Genomic DNA, 14,581 nt, shown 5'->3' with positions numbered 1-14,581 from the left:
AGTACCTAGAACAATACCTGGTGCTCATCAAATAGTAGACCTTAATTCATTCCCAGGGACATGAGACTCTCCTGTAGATTATTGGGAGCCCAGAATCCTCACTTTAATACTCATGACTTTTGACCAAGGTATCATATTCCAGATTTTTTCCTTTTAATTAATTTATTTTTGTTACAGATGTTCCTACTTTTTCCCCCATTAACACCCTCCTCCCAATTTCACCCCACCTTGTCCACAGCTTTATTGTCCATGTCCATCAGTTATGCGTACATGCATATAAGTTCTCAGGGTTATCTGTTCTCTTGCCCCCACCACCTTCTCTGAGGGTTGTCAGTCTGTACACTACTTTCATGACTCTGGGTCTAACCTGTTCCTCAGACTGTTATATTCATTATATTCCACAAAAGAGTAAGTTCATGTAACATTTGTCTTTCTCCGCTTGGCTTGCTTCACTTAGCAAAATGCTCTCCAGGTCACTCCATATTGTCTCAAAGGATAAGAGATCTTTCTTTCTTACAGCTGCATAGTAATCCATTGTGTATATGTACCACGGCTTTTTTTATCCATTCATGTACTGATGGACACTTGGGATGTTTCCAGATAGTAGCTATTGTAAATAGTGCTGCTATGAACATGGGAGTACATATATTCTTTCTGATTGGTGTTTCAGGCTTCTAAGGGTATATTCCTAGAAGTGAGATCACTGCGTCAAATGACAATTCAATTTGAAATTTATTGAGGTAACACCATAGTGTTTTCCACAGTGGCTGCACCAGTCTGCATTCCCACCAGCAGTGTACTAGAGTTCCCTTTTCTCCACACCCTCACCAACATTTGTTGTTTGATGATTTGTTGATGGCGGACATTCTGACAGGTGTGAGGTGATACCTCATTGTTTGAATTTGCATCTCTCTGATGATTAGTGATGTTGAACATTTTTTCATAAGTCTCTTGGCCATTTCTATGTCTTCTTGGGAGAGGTGTCTATTTACCTTCTTTGCTCATTTTTTAAATTGGGTTCTTTGTCTTCCTTTTGTTGAGTTGTATGAGCATTCTATATATTTTGAAAATTAACCCCTTATCTGATGTACCAATGGCAGTTATGCTCTCCCATAAAGTGGGTTCCCTTTCCATTTTGATGGTTGTTTCTTTTGCTGTGCAGAAGCTTTTTAGTTTGATGTAGTCCCATGTGTTCATTTTTTTCCTTTGTTTTTGTTGCCTTAGGAGATGTATCAGTGAAAATTCTGCTACGTATGATGTCTAAAATTTTGTTGACTACAATTTCTTCTAGAATTTTTAAGGATTCTCGAGTCCATTTAACTCTTTTATTAATTTTTGAGTTTATTCTTGGGTATGGTGTAAGTTGATGGACTAGTTTCATTTTTTTGCATGTAGCTGTCCAATTTTCCCAACACCATTTATTAAAGAGGCTGTCTTTACTCCATTGTATGCTCTTGCCACCTTTGGTAAATGTTAATTGAGCATAATGTCTTGGGTCCATTTCTGGGTTCTCTGTTCTGTTCCATTGATCAATATGCCTGTTCTTGTGCCAGTACCAGGCTCTGTTAATTATATTAGGTTTGTGGTATAACCTGATATGAGGTTTTGTAATCCCACATACTTTGTCCTTCTTTTTCAAGATTTCTGTGCCTATTCCGGGTCTTTTTTGGTTCCATATGCATTTTGAAGTATTTGTTCTAGTTCTGTGAAATAAGTTGTTGGTATTTTGATGGGGATGGCATTGAATCTATAGATTGCTTTAGGTAATATGGACATTTTAATGATGTTAATTCTTCCAATCCATGAACAAGGTATGTGCTTGCACTTTTTTATACCTTCCTCTAATTCTTTTTTCAATGTCCTGTAGTTTTCTGTAAATAGCTCCTTTACTTTTTTGCTTAGGTTTATTCCTAGGTATCTTAATTTTTTTGCAATGATGGTAAATGGAATTGTTTTAGTTTCTTTTTCTGTGAGTTCCTCATTGGTGTACAAGAATGCTGTCAATTTCTTGACGTTAATATTGTATCCTGCTACTTTGCCAAATTCATTTATTAAGCCTAGTAGATTTTTGATGGGGTCCTGAGGGTTTTCTATGTATAATATCATGTCATCTGTGAATAATGACAGTTTTACTTCCTTCTTTCCAATTTGGATTTCTTTTATTTATTCTTTATGTATGATTGCTGTGGCTAAGACTTCCAGTACTATGTTAAATAAGAGTAGCAAAAGTGGGCGTCCCTGTCTTGTTCTTGTCCTTAAGGGAAAAGCTTTTAGGTTTTGCCCATTGAGTATGATGTTGGCTGTAGGTTTCTCATTTATGGCCTTTATTATGTCAAGATATGATTTCTCTATTCCCACATTGCTGAGCTTTTTTATTAGAAATGGGTGCTGGATTCTATCAAATGATTTTCCAGCATCTATTGATATGATCATGTGTTTTTTTACTTTCATTTTGTTTATATGGTGTATCACATTTATTGATTTACAAATATAGTCCCAGCCTTTTTTCCATGGGATGAATCCTACTTGGTTATTGAGAATAATTTTTTTTGATGTATTGCTGGATCCAATTTGCTAGTATTTTGTTCAGAAATTTGGCATCTATGTTCATGAGGGATATTGGCCTGTATTTTTGGTTCTTTCTTTTTTTTATTAATTAATTTTTGTTACATATGTTTCTCCTTTTCCCCCCACTGATTACCCCCTCCCCCTCCCTACCTGCCCTGTCCCCAGCTTTGTTGTCCATGTCCATTGTACATGCATACATAAATGGAAGATCAGTGGTTTATCTCCCCCCCGCCAACACCTCTTCTGGAGATTGTCACTCTGTATCCCACTTCTACGTCTCTGGATCTACCCCATTCCTCAGACTGTTATGTTCATAACATTCCACAAATAAGTGAGATCATATGATACTTATCTTTCTCTGTTTGGCTTGTTTCACTTAGAAAGATACTTTCCAGGACCCTCCATGTAGTCTCAAGGGATAAGACATCTTTCTTTCTTACAGTTGCATAGTACTCCATTGTGTATATGTACCACAGCTTTTTTATCCATTCGTCTACTGGTGGACACTTGGGCTGTTTCCAGATTGTAACTATTGCAAATAGTGCTGCTACAAACATGTGGGTACATATATTTTTTCTGATTGGTGTTTCAGGCTTCTTAGGGTATATTCCTAGACGTGGGATCACTGGGTCAAATGGAAGTTCAATTTTTAATTTTTTGAGGTAACACTATATTGTTTTCCATAGTGGTTGCACCGGTCTGCATTCCCACCAGCAGTGTACTAGAGTCCCCTTTTCTCCACACCCTCACCAACACTTGTTGTTTGATGATTTGTTGATGGCGGCCATTCTGACAGGTGTGAGGTGATACCTCATTGTTGTTTTGATTTGCATCTCTCTGATGATTAGTGATGATGAGCATTTCTTCATATGTTTCTTAGCCATTTGCATGTCCTGTTTGGAGAGGTGTCTATTTAGTTCCTCTGCTCATTTTTTAATTGGATTCTTTGTCTTCCTTTTGTTGAGTTGTATGAGCATTCTATATATATTGGAATTCACCCCTTATCTGATATATCATTGTCAGTTATGCTCTCCCATACCGTGGGTAGCCTTTCCACTTTGATAATTGTATCTTTCGCTGTGCAGAAGCTTTTGAATTTGATGTAGTCTCATGTGTTCATTTTCTCCTTTGTTTCTATTGCCTTAGGTGATGTATCAGTGAAAATTCTGCTGCATATGATGTCTGAAATTTTGTTGCCTACAGTTTCTTTTACGATTTTTATGGATTCATGAGTCACATTTAAGTCTTTTATCCATTTTGAGTTTATTCTTGTGTAGGGTGTAAGTTGATGGTCTAGTTTAACTTTTCTGCATGTAGCTGACTAATTTTCCCAGCACCGTTTGTTAAAGAGGCTGTCCTTACTCCACTGTATGCTCTTGCCACCTTTGTCAAATATTGAGTATATTGCCTTGGATCTATTTCTGCGTTCTCTGTTCTGTTCCACTGGTCTATATGCCTGTTCTTGTGCCAGTAACAGGTTGTTTTGATTACAGTGGCTTTGTAGTACAACCTGAAATCTGGTATTGTGATTGCTACAACTTTGTTCTTCTTTTTCAAGATTTCTGTGGCTATTTGAGGTCTTTTTTGGTTCCATATGAACTTCTGAAGTACTTGTTCTAATTCTGTGAAGTATGCCGTTGGTAGTTTGATGTGGATTGCATTGAATCTATAGATTGCTTTGGGTAATTTGGACATTTTAATGATGTTCATTCTTCTAATCCATGTGCTTCCACTTTTTTATATCTTCCTCTATTTCTTTTTTCAATTACCTGTAGTTTTCTGCGAATAGGTCCTTTATTTCTTTGGTTAAGTTTATTCCTACATATCTTAATTTTTTTGCCACAATGGTAAATGGGATTGTTTTCTTAGTTTCTCTTTCTCTGAGTTCATCATTGGTGTATAAGAATGCCATCTATTTCTTGACATTAATTTTGTATCCTGCTACTTTTTCAAATTCATTTATTAAGTCTAGTAAATTTTTGATGGAGTCTTTGGGGTTTTCTATGTATAGTATCATGTCATATGCAAATAATGACACTTTCACTTCCTCCTTTCCAATTTGGATCCCTTTTATTTTTTCTTCCTCTCAGATTGCTGTGGCTAAGACTTCCAGTACTATGTTAAATAAGAGTGGCAAAATTTGGCATCCTTGTCTTGTTCCTGTTCTTAAGGAAAATGCTTTTAGTTTTTGCCCATTAAGTATGATGTTGGCTGTAGGTCTTTCATATATGGCCTTTATTATGTCAAGATATGATCCCTCTTTTCCCACATTGTTGATCCTTTTTATCAGAAATGAATGCAGGATTTTGTCAATGGCTTTTTCAGCATCTATTGATATGATCATGTGGTTTTTATTCTTCATTTTATTTATGTGGTGTATCACGTTTATCGTTTTGCGAATATTGTACCAGTCTTGCATCCCTGGGATGAATCCCACTTGGTCATGGTGAATAATTTTTTGGATGTACTTCTTGATCCGATTTGCTAATATTTTATTCAGGATTTTGGCGTCTATGTTCATCAGGGATATTGGCCTGTAGTTTTCTGTCATTGTGGTGTCTTTTTCTGGTTTTGGAATTAGAATTATGCTGGCTTCATAAAACAAGTATGGAAGTCTTCCTTCTTCTTGAATTTTTTGAAATAGTTTGAGGAGAATGGGTATTAGTTCTTCTTTGGATGTTCGGTAAAACTTCCTCATGAAGCTATCAGGGCCTGGGCTTTTGTTTGCTGGGATAGTCTTGATTACATCTTCAATTTCTTCTGTTGTTATTCATTTGTTCAAGTTTTCTATCTCTTCTTGGTCCAGTTTTGGGAGACTATGTGTTTCTAGAAATTTCTTCATTTCACTTAGATTGTCGAATTTGTTGCCATATAATTGTTCATAGTAGTTGTTAACAATCTTTTGTATTTCTGTGGTGTCAGTTGTTACTTCTCCTCTTTCATTTCTGATTTTGTGTATTTGAGTTCTCTCTTTGTTTCTTAGTGAGTCTAGCTAAGATTCCATCATGTTATTTATCTTTTCGAAAAAGCAGCTCTTTGTTTCATTGGTCCTTTGAATTGTTTTATTGGCCTATATGCCATTTATTTCTGCTCTGATCTTTACTATTTCCTTTCTTCTACTTCCTCTGGGATTTTCTTTTTGTGTGCTCTCTAGTTCTTTAAGTTGTGAAGTTAGATAGTCTATTAGAGATTTTTCTTGGTTTTTGAGGTAAGCCTGTAGTGCTAGGAACTTCCCTCTCAGAACTGCTTTCGTTGCATCCTATAGATTTTGTGTTGTTTTGTCTTCATTTTCATTGGTTTTCAGGAATTTTTAAATTTCTTCCTTGATCTCCTCGGTAACCCATTCATTGTTAATAACATGCTATTTAGCTTCCATGTGTTCAAATATCTATGTATGTTCTTCTTGCAATTGATTTCTAGTTTCTTGCCATTGTGATCTGATAAGATGCTTGATATGATTTCAGTTTTCTTGAACTTGTAGAGACTTAGTTTGTGCCCTAACATGTGGTCTGTCTTTGAGAATGTCCCATGTGCACGTGAGAAAAATGTGAATTCTGTAGTTTTTGTGTGTAATTCTCTGTAGATATATATTAAATCCGTTTGGTCTAGTGCTTCATTTATAGTCTCTGTTTACTTGCTAGTTTCTTGTCTAGAGGATCTATCCAGTGATGTCAGTGGTGTGTTGAAGTCCCCTGTTATGATTGTATTGCTATTGATTTCTCCTTTAAAGTCCTCCAGACGATTTTTAATATATTTTGGTGCTCCTATTTTGGGTGAATATATGTTTATCTCGGTTATATCTTCCTGTTGGATAGATCCTTTCAATATTATGTATTGGTCTTCTTTGTCTCTAGTTATGGCCTTCATTTTGAAATATATTTTATCAGATATGAGTGTTGCTACTCCAGCTTTTTTTTCCTTTTAGTTTGCTTGGAAGATTTTTTTCCATCCCTTCACTTTTAACCTATGTGAGTCTTTTGTTGTGAGGTGGGTCTCTTGTAAACAACATATAGATGAGTCCAATCAGCTACTCTGTCTCTTTTTATGGGAGCATTCAATCCATTTACATTTAAGATGATTATTGATATGTACTTATTTATTGCCATTTTTGTTTAGTGTGGTTATATTTTTCTTCCTATTTGGTCTCCTAATTATACAGTCCTTTAATCCTATCTTGCAGTGCTAGTGTGATGCTAATGTATTTCCTTAGCCTTTTTTTTTTTTCCCCCTCTGGGAATCTCTTTATTTGACCTTCTATTTTTTTTTTTCTCTCTTTTTTTTATTTTTTTGAATTTTTATTTATTTATTTATTTTTTTGTTACAGATATTTTACCTTTTTACCCCATTGGCACCCCCCCCTCCACCCTGTCCCCGGTTTAGTTGTTCATATCCATTGGTCATGCATACATGCATATAAGTTCTGTGGTTTATCTCTTCCCACCCCCCACCCCCCATCCCCTCTTCTGAGGGATGTCAGTCTGTGCCCTACTTCCATGTGTCTGGGTCTACTGTATTCCTCAGACTGTTATGTTCATTATATTCCGTATATAAGTGAGATCATGTGGTATTTGTCTTTTTCTGCTTGGCTTCTTTCACTTAGGATAATACCTTCCAGGTCCTTCCATGTCGTCTCAAAGGATAAGAGATCTTTCTTTCTTACCGCTGCATAGTATTCCATTGTGTATATGTACCACAGCTTTTTGATCCATTCGTCTACTGATGGACACTTGGGCTGTTTCCAGATCTTAGCTATTGTAAATAGTGCTGCTATGAACATGGGCGTACATATATTCTTCCTGATTGGTGTTTCAGGCTTCTTAGGGTATATTCCCAGCAGTGGGATCACTGGGTCAAATGGAAGTTCAATTTTTAATTTTTTGAGGTAGCACCATATTGTTTTCCACAGCGGCTGCACCAGTCTGCATTCCCACCAGCAGTGTATTAGAGTCCCCTTTTCTCCACACCCTCGCCAACACTTGTTGTTTGATGAGTTGTTGATGGCGGCCATTCTGACAGGTGTGAGGTGATACCTCATAGTTGTTTTAATTTGCATCTCTCTGATGATTAGTGATGTTGAGCATTTCTTCATGTGTCTGTTGGCCATTTGTATGTCCTGTTTGGAGAGGTGTCTATTCAGCTCCTCTGCCCATTTTTTAATTCGGTTCTTTGTCTTCCTTTTGTGGAGTTGTATGAGCACTCTGTATATATTGGAAATTAACCCCTTATCTGATACATCATTGGCAATGATGTTCTCCCATACAGTGGGTTGCCTTTCCATTTTGATGATTGTTTCTTTTGCTGTGCAGAAGCTTTTTAGTTTGATGTAGTCCCATGTGTTCATTTTCTCCTTTATTTCTGTTGCCTTAGGTGATGTATCAGTGAAAATTCTGCTCCGTATGATGTCCGAAATTTTGTTGCCTACATTTTCTTCTAGAATTTTTATGGATTCACGGGTCATATTTAAGTCTTTTATCCATTTCTAGTTTATTTTTGTGTATGGTGTAAGTTGATGGTCTAGTTTCATTTTTTTGCATGTAGCTGTCCAATTTTCCCAACACCATTTATTAAAGAGGCTGTCTTTACTCCACTGTATGCTCTTGCCGCCTTTGTCAAATATTAATTGAGCGTATTGCCTTGGGTCCATTTCTGGGTTTTCAGTTCTGTTCCACTGGTCTATATGCCTGTTCTTGTGCCAGTACCAGGCTGTTTTGGTTACCGTTGCTTTGTAGTATAACCTGATATCTGGTATTGTGATCCCTCCAACTTTGTTCTTCTTTTTCAAGATTGCTGTGGCTATTCGGGGTCATTTTTGGTTCCATATGAACTTTTGAAGTATTTGTTCTAGTTCTATGAAATATGTCGTTGGTATTTTGATGGGGATTGCATTGAATCTATAGATTGCTTTGGGTAGTATGGACATTTTAATTATGTTAATTCTTCCAATCCATGAACAGGGTATGTGCTTCCACTTTTTTATATCTTCCTCTATTTCTTTTTTCAATGACCTGTAGTTTTCTGCAAATAGGTCTTTTACTTCTTTGGTTAAGTTTATTCCTAGGTATCGTAATTTTTTTGGAGCAATGGTAAATGGGATTGTTTTTTCAGTTTCTCTTTCTGTGAGTTCATCATTGATGTACAAGAATGCCGTCGATTTCTTGACGTTAATTTTGTATCCTGCTACTTTGCCAAATTCATTTATTAAGTCTAATAGATTTTTGATGGAGTCTTTAGGGTTTTCTATGTACAATATCATGTCATCTGCAAATAATGACAGTTTCACTTCCTCCTTTCCAATTTGGATCCCTTTTATTTTTTCTTCATGTCTGATTGCTGTGGCTAAGACTTCCAGTACAATGTTAAATAAGAGTGGCGAAAGTGGACATCCCTGTCTTGTTCCTGTTCTTAATGGAAATGTTTTTAGTTTCTGTCCATTGAGTATAATGTTGGCTGTAGGTCTTTCATATATGGCCTTTATTATGTTGAGATATGATCCCTCTATTCCTACATTGCTGAGCATTTTTATCAGAAATGGATGCTGGATTTTGTCGAATGCTTTTTCAGCATCTATTGATATGATCATGTGGTTTTTATTCTTCATTTTGTTTATGTGGTGTATCACGTTTATTGAATTGCGAATATTGTACCAGCCTTCCATCCCTGGAATGAATCCCACTTTCACCTTCTATTTTTAATGATAGCCTTGCTGGCTAAGGTAGTCTTCGATTCAGACCCTGGTTTTTCATGATTTTGATTACTTCATGCCACTCCCTCCTGGCCTGTAGTGTTTCTGTTGAGAATTCAGTTGAGAGCCTTATGGGGGTTCCTTTGTATGTAACTTGTTGCTTTACTCTTGCTGCCTTTAGGATTCTCTCTTTGTCTTTAATTTTTGGCAGTTTGATTACTATGTGTCTTGGTGTGGGCCTGTTAGGGTTTTTCTAACTTGGGGCTCTCTGTGCTTTTTCAACTTGAATGCCTTCTTCCTTCAACAAATTAGGGAAGTTTTCTGTCACTATTTCTTCAAATGTATTCTTTAACCCTTGCTCATTTTCTTTCTCTTTGGGGACTCCTATGCTGTGAATGTTATTACGTTTTCAGTTGTCCCACAGTTCTCTTAAGCTGTCTTCCTGTTTTATAATTGTTTTTTTCTTTTGGTTTTTTGATTGGTTGATTTAACTACCCTGTCTTCTAATTTATTGATCCAGTCCTCAACTTCCTCTACTCTGCTGTTTAGATAGTCCAACATGTTCTTTATTTCTGATATGTCATTTTTCATTTCTTCTTGGTGGTTTTTAATTTTCAACTGGTTGATTTTCATCATTTCTATGTCTTTACCCATGGTGCTCATGTCCTTACACATGCTTTTGAGCTTCCTCAAGATCATGGGTCTGAATTCTAGTTCTGTTAACTTGCTTAACTGCACTTCATTTATCTCATCTTTGATAGAGGTCTCTTGTTTTTTTCATTTGGAATTTGTTTCTTTGTTTCACCATATTGGCTATGTCAATGGGTTTTGGAGCCTGCCAAATTTTCCCTGTGGGTGTTGGTGTTCTGCTTTTTTTTTTTTTTTTTTTGCTCCATCTACTGGGTTTGCATGAGCGTGGGAGTAATCACATTAAGCACCACTGCCAAGTCTTACATTCCTGGGTAGATTTACAAGCCCAAGAAAAGGTTTAGTTAGCCTGTAGCTTATAGCCTGGAGGCTATTAGTCTCAGTTAGTTAAAGAGCCTTGGGTTCTCAGTTGAATAAAAACTCCCTCAGGTGTTCAGGGTAACAGGATTTTTAGAGGGTGAGGCAGATGCTGGTTGTTAATGAGTCTCAATTTGAATTTTTTGGCTCTCCTGGGTGGGGTTGAGTCTTTGAGGGAGGGGCTGCCACCTCCCCCTTGAGCCCTGGGAAGGAGTAAGATGGCCACTATCCTGCCTATCTGTGACTCAGCAAAAGCTTTGAGCACCCTCCAAATACCGGTGTCCCCACACATATCCAGGCCAGTTCACCGTCTGCCGGAGCCCAAGGTGAGTGGCTGGAGCCAATCTAGTGCTCTGTCTTGGTCCTCTGTGCTGTGGAGCTTGCTTGGGGTTTTAACCTCCAGGGTACTGCTCACAGTTGACTGATACTGTTCATGGGCTCCCTGTCTTTTTCTTGCACCTTCGCAATCCTACCAAGATTGATTCAGTGTCCCTGGTTTTATGGTCCTCGCAAGCTGCTTTTCTGTTGCTTTTTCCCGATGATTTGTTTTTTAGTTGTAATTCCAGTTTGGTCCTGGGAGATGGTCTGTGTAGCTTCCATCCACTCTGCCGCCATTTTGAAATCTTTGTACTCCAGTGTCATTGCACTTGTTCGCCACAGCTGGGCAGCAAACTGGACCTACAGGCCAGGACAGTGCAGCCAATCTGGGGGAGGTGGCCATGGCAACAGGTCTGGAGCAGTGGACCTGATGGAGTGGATACACTTTTTTTTGCCCTTAGCCCCATAGTCCAGATTTTTACTGTCCTTCTTCCGTGGATCAGAGCTCTCCTATTTAATAATTACCATCATCGTCATCATTCTCTGTCTTCCTCCCTCAAATCCCTTAATAGTTGAACAAATACTCTGATGAACTAATTCAGGATCAGGATTAAATGGTTAAAGATGGCTTAATATGATACTCTTTTCTTATAATTTTTTCATTTAACAGTTGGGCCCTCCCTCAAATCATGAATATGTAGAGAAAGTGAAAAGTGAAATCTACCATAACGCTCCCGTTTTAACTTTCCATCTTGCAAACCACATCTTTGTATCTCTTTGTAAGGGTTCCCCTGACAACGATGTGATGCAAGTTTGGTAGGGAGTGAGATGGAGCTATTTTGGTTAGCTTCAAGAAAGAATGTCTAGAGTGTATTGAGTAGCTATATAAATTTGGACCAGACACTAAGCCTGTCTTGGCCAGAATTTTCTCATTTTAAAATAAAAAAATTGCTATGAACTTTCCTCTCAGGTCTGCTTTTGCTGTGTTTTATAGATCGTGTACTGTTGTATATTCATTTTCATTAGGTCCAGGAAGTTTTTGATTTCTTTCTTGATCTCATTGGCAACCCATTTGTTGTTTAATAACATGCTATTTAGCCTCCATGTGTTTGAACATTTTTGAGTGTTTTTATTGTAATTGATTTTTAGTTTCATGCCATTGTGATCTGAGAAGATGCTTGATATGATTGCAATCTTCTTGAATTTGTAAAGACTTACTTTGTGTCCTAAAATATGACCTATGTGTGATAATATGCCGTGTGTACTTGAGAAGAATATATATTTTGCAACTTTGGGGTAAAATGTTCTGTAAATATCAATTAAGTCCAAATGACCTAGTTCATCATTTAGGAACTCTATTTCCTTGTTAACTTTTTGTTTAGAAGTGGTGTCAATGGAGTGCTAAAGTCACCCTCTATGACTGTATTGCTATCAATCTTTCCCTTGAAGTCCTCTAAAAGTTTTAAAATATATTTTGGTGCTCCTATATTTTGTGCATATAGGTTTACCGGGATTATACTCTCTTGTTGGATCAATCCCTTTAATATTATGCAGTGGCTTTCTTTCTCTCTCATTATGGTCCTCATTTTGAAATCTATCTTATCAGATATGAGTATTGCTATACCAGCCTTTTTTTTTTTTATCATTTCCATTTGCCTGGAAAATTTTTTCATCTCTTCACATTCATCCTGTATGTCTTTAGTTGTCAGGTGGGTCTCTTGTAGACAGCATATATATGGGTCATGTTTGTTTTTATCTCATCAGCTACCCTATGTCTTTTGATTGGGGCATTTAAGCCATTTACAATTAAGGCTATTATTGATAGGTACTTATTAGTTACCATTTTTATTTTATGGCTGTGTTCCTCTTTCTTCTTCTTCTTCTTCTTCTTCTTCTTCCTCTTCCTCTTCCTCTTCCTCTTCCTCTTCTTCCTCTTCCTCTTCTTCTTCTTATTCCAACAGTCCCTTTAGCATTTCTTGCAGTGCTGGTTTGGTGGTAGTAAATTTTTTAGTTTTTCTTTTCTTTTATTTTTTTTGGTGAAACTCTTTTTTTTTTTTAAATCCTCACCCGAGGACATTTTTCCATTTTCTGTTCAGGTAGAGTGGGAAGGAGAGAGAGGAAGAGAGAGAGAGAAAGAGAAACATTGACACGAAAGGGACACATCGAGTGGCTGCCACCTGCATGACCAACGCGCACAACCAACCAGGGCCGGGAACAAACCACAACAGAGGCACACACCCTCAGTGGGAACCGAACCCAGGTCTCTCCAGACCGCAGGCTGACGCACTAACTGCTGAGCCAAACCAGCCAGGGCTGTGAAACTCTTTATTTCACCTTCCATTTTGAATGATAGCCTTGCTGGATAGAGTAGTCTTGGATTCAGACCCTTGCTTTTCATTATTTTGTATACTTTGTGTTACTCCCTTGTGGCCTGCAGCGTTTCTATTGAGAAATGAGCTGACAGTCTAATGGGAGCTCCCTTGTAGGTAACTTTCTGTCTCTCTCTTGCTTCCTTTAAGATTCTGTCTTGGTCTTTAATGTTTGCCATTTTAATTATGATGAGTCTAGCAAAGGGTCTTTTGGGGTTCACCTGGCTAGGGTCTCTCTGTGTTTCCTGGATATGTGTGACTTTTCCTTTACCAAATTAGGGAGGTTTTCTATCATTATTTTTTCATACAGGTTCTCTTTCCCTTTCTCTGATTCTACTCCTTCTGGTATTTCTATGATTTAAATGTTGTTAGGTTTCTTATTGGTCCAAAGCTCACTTAAACTCTCCTCCTGCTTGTTAATTTTTTATTTTCTGTTTGCTACTTTATTTGGGTGGGTTTTTTCCTACCTTGTCTTCTAACTTGCTAATTCGGTCTTCAGCTTCTTCTACTATTGAATCCTTCCAAGGTATTTTTTATATCAGCTATGCAATTTTTTATTTCCACTTGATTTTATTCATAGCTTCTACTTTTTTTTTTATGCTGAAGTAGTTTCTACTGAGCTCTTAAGAGTTCTCATTAAGTTGCTTGTAGTTCTCACTAAGTTGTTTGAGCACCCTTAAAACCATTGATTTGAATTCTTTATCTGACACATTGCTTTTTTTATTTCATGTAGTTCTTTTTCTGATTATACCTCTTTTTATTTCATTTAGGTTTTTTTTTTTTTTTTTTTGTCTCACCAAACCTATAGCCAACATCATACTCAATGGGCAAAAACTAAAAGCATTTCCCTTAAGAATAAGAACAAGACAATGATGTCTTATTTACCACTCTTATTTAACATAGTACTGGAAGTCTTAGCTACAGCAATCAGACATTAAAAAAAAAATCAAAGGGATCCAAATTGGAAAGGAAGAACAAAATTATCATTATTCACAGATGACATTATATTGTACATAAAAAACCCTAAAGACTCCACCAAAAATCTACTAGATTGAATAAATGAATTTGGCAAAGTAGCAGGACACAAAATCAATATTCAAAAATCGTTGGGCATTTTTATACACCAATAATGAACACACAGAAAGAGAAACTTAAAAACAATCCCATTTACCATTGCAACAAAAAAAATTAAGATACTTAGAAATAAACTTAACCAAATAAGTAAAGGACCTCTTTGCAGAAAACTACAGATCATTGGAAAAGGAAATAGAAGAAAATATAGAAAAAGTGAATGCATATACCTTGTTTATGGATTGAAAAAATGAGCATCATTAAAATGTCTATACTACCCAAAGCAAAGTATAGATTCAATGCAATCCCCATTAAAATACAAATGACATATTTCACAGAATTAGAAAATATACTCCAAAAGTTTATATGAAACCAAAAAAGATACCGAATAGCCACAGAAATTATGAAAAAGAAGAACAAAGTATGAGGAATCGGATATCAGATTATACTACAAAGCCATTGTAATCAAAACAACATGGTACTGGCACAAGAACAGGCATATAGATCAATGGAACAGAACAGAGAACCCAGAAATGGACCCAAGACATTATGCACAATTAATATTTGA

The 14,581-nt window shown here is 36.8% G+C and overlaps 1 protein-coding gene across 1 annotated transcript in view; it reads left to right on the top strand.

Moving 5' to 3' along the window:
• GUCY2F (guanylate cyclase 2F, retinal) overlaps positions 1-14,581 on the top strand; it is a 203,578-nt gene that overhangs the window by 60,743 nt on the left and 128,254 nt on the right.

The sequence above is a fragment of the Molossus molossus genome, unplaced genomic scaffold (assembly GCF_014108415.1).
Source record: "Molossus molossus isolate mMolMol1 unplaced genomic scaffold, mMolMol1.p scaffold_m16_p_2, whole genome shotgun sequence".
Classification (NCBI taxonomy): Eukaryota; Metazoa; Chordata; class Mammalia; order Chiroptera; family Molossidae; genus Molossus; species Molossus molossus.
This window is presented reverse-complemented; position numbering and strand designations above follow the sequence as displayed.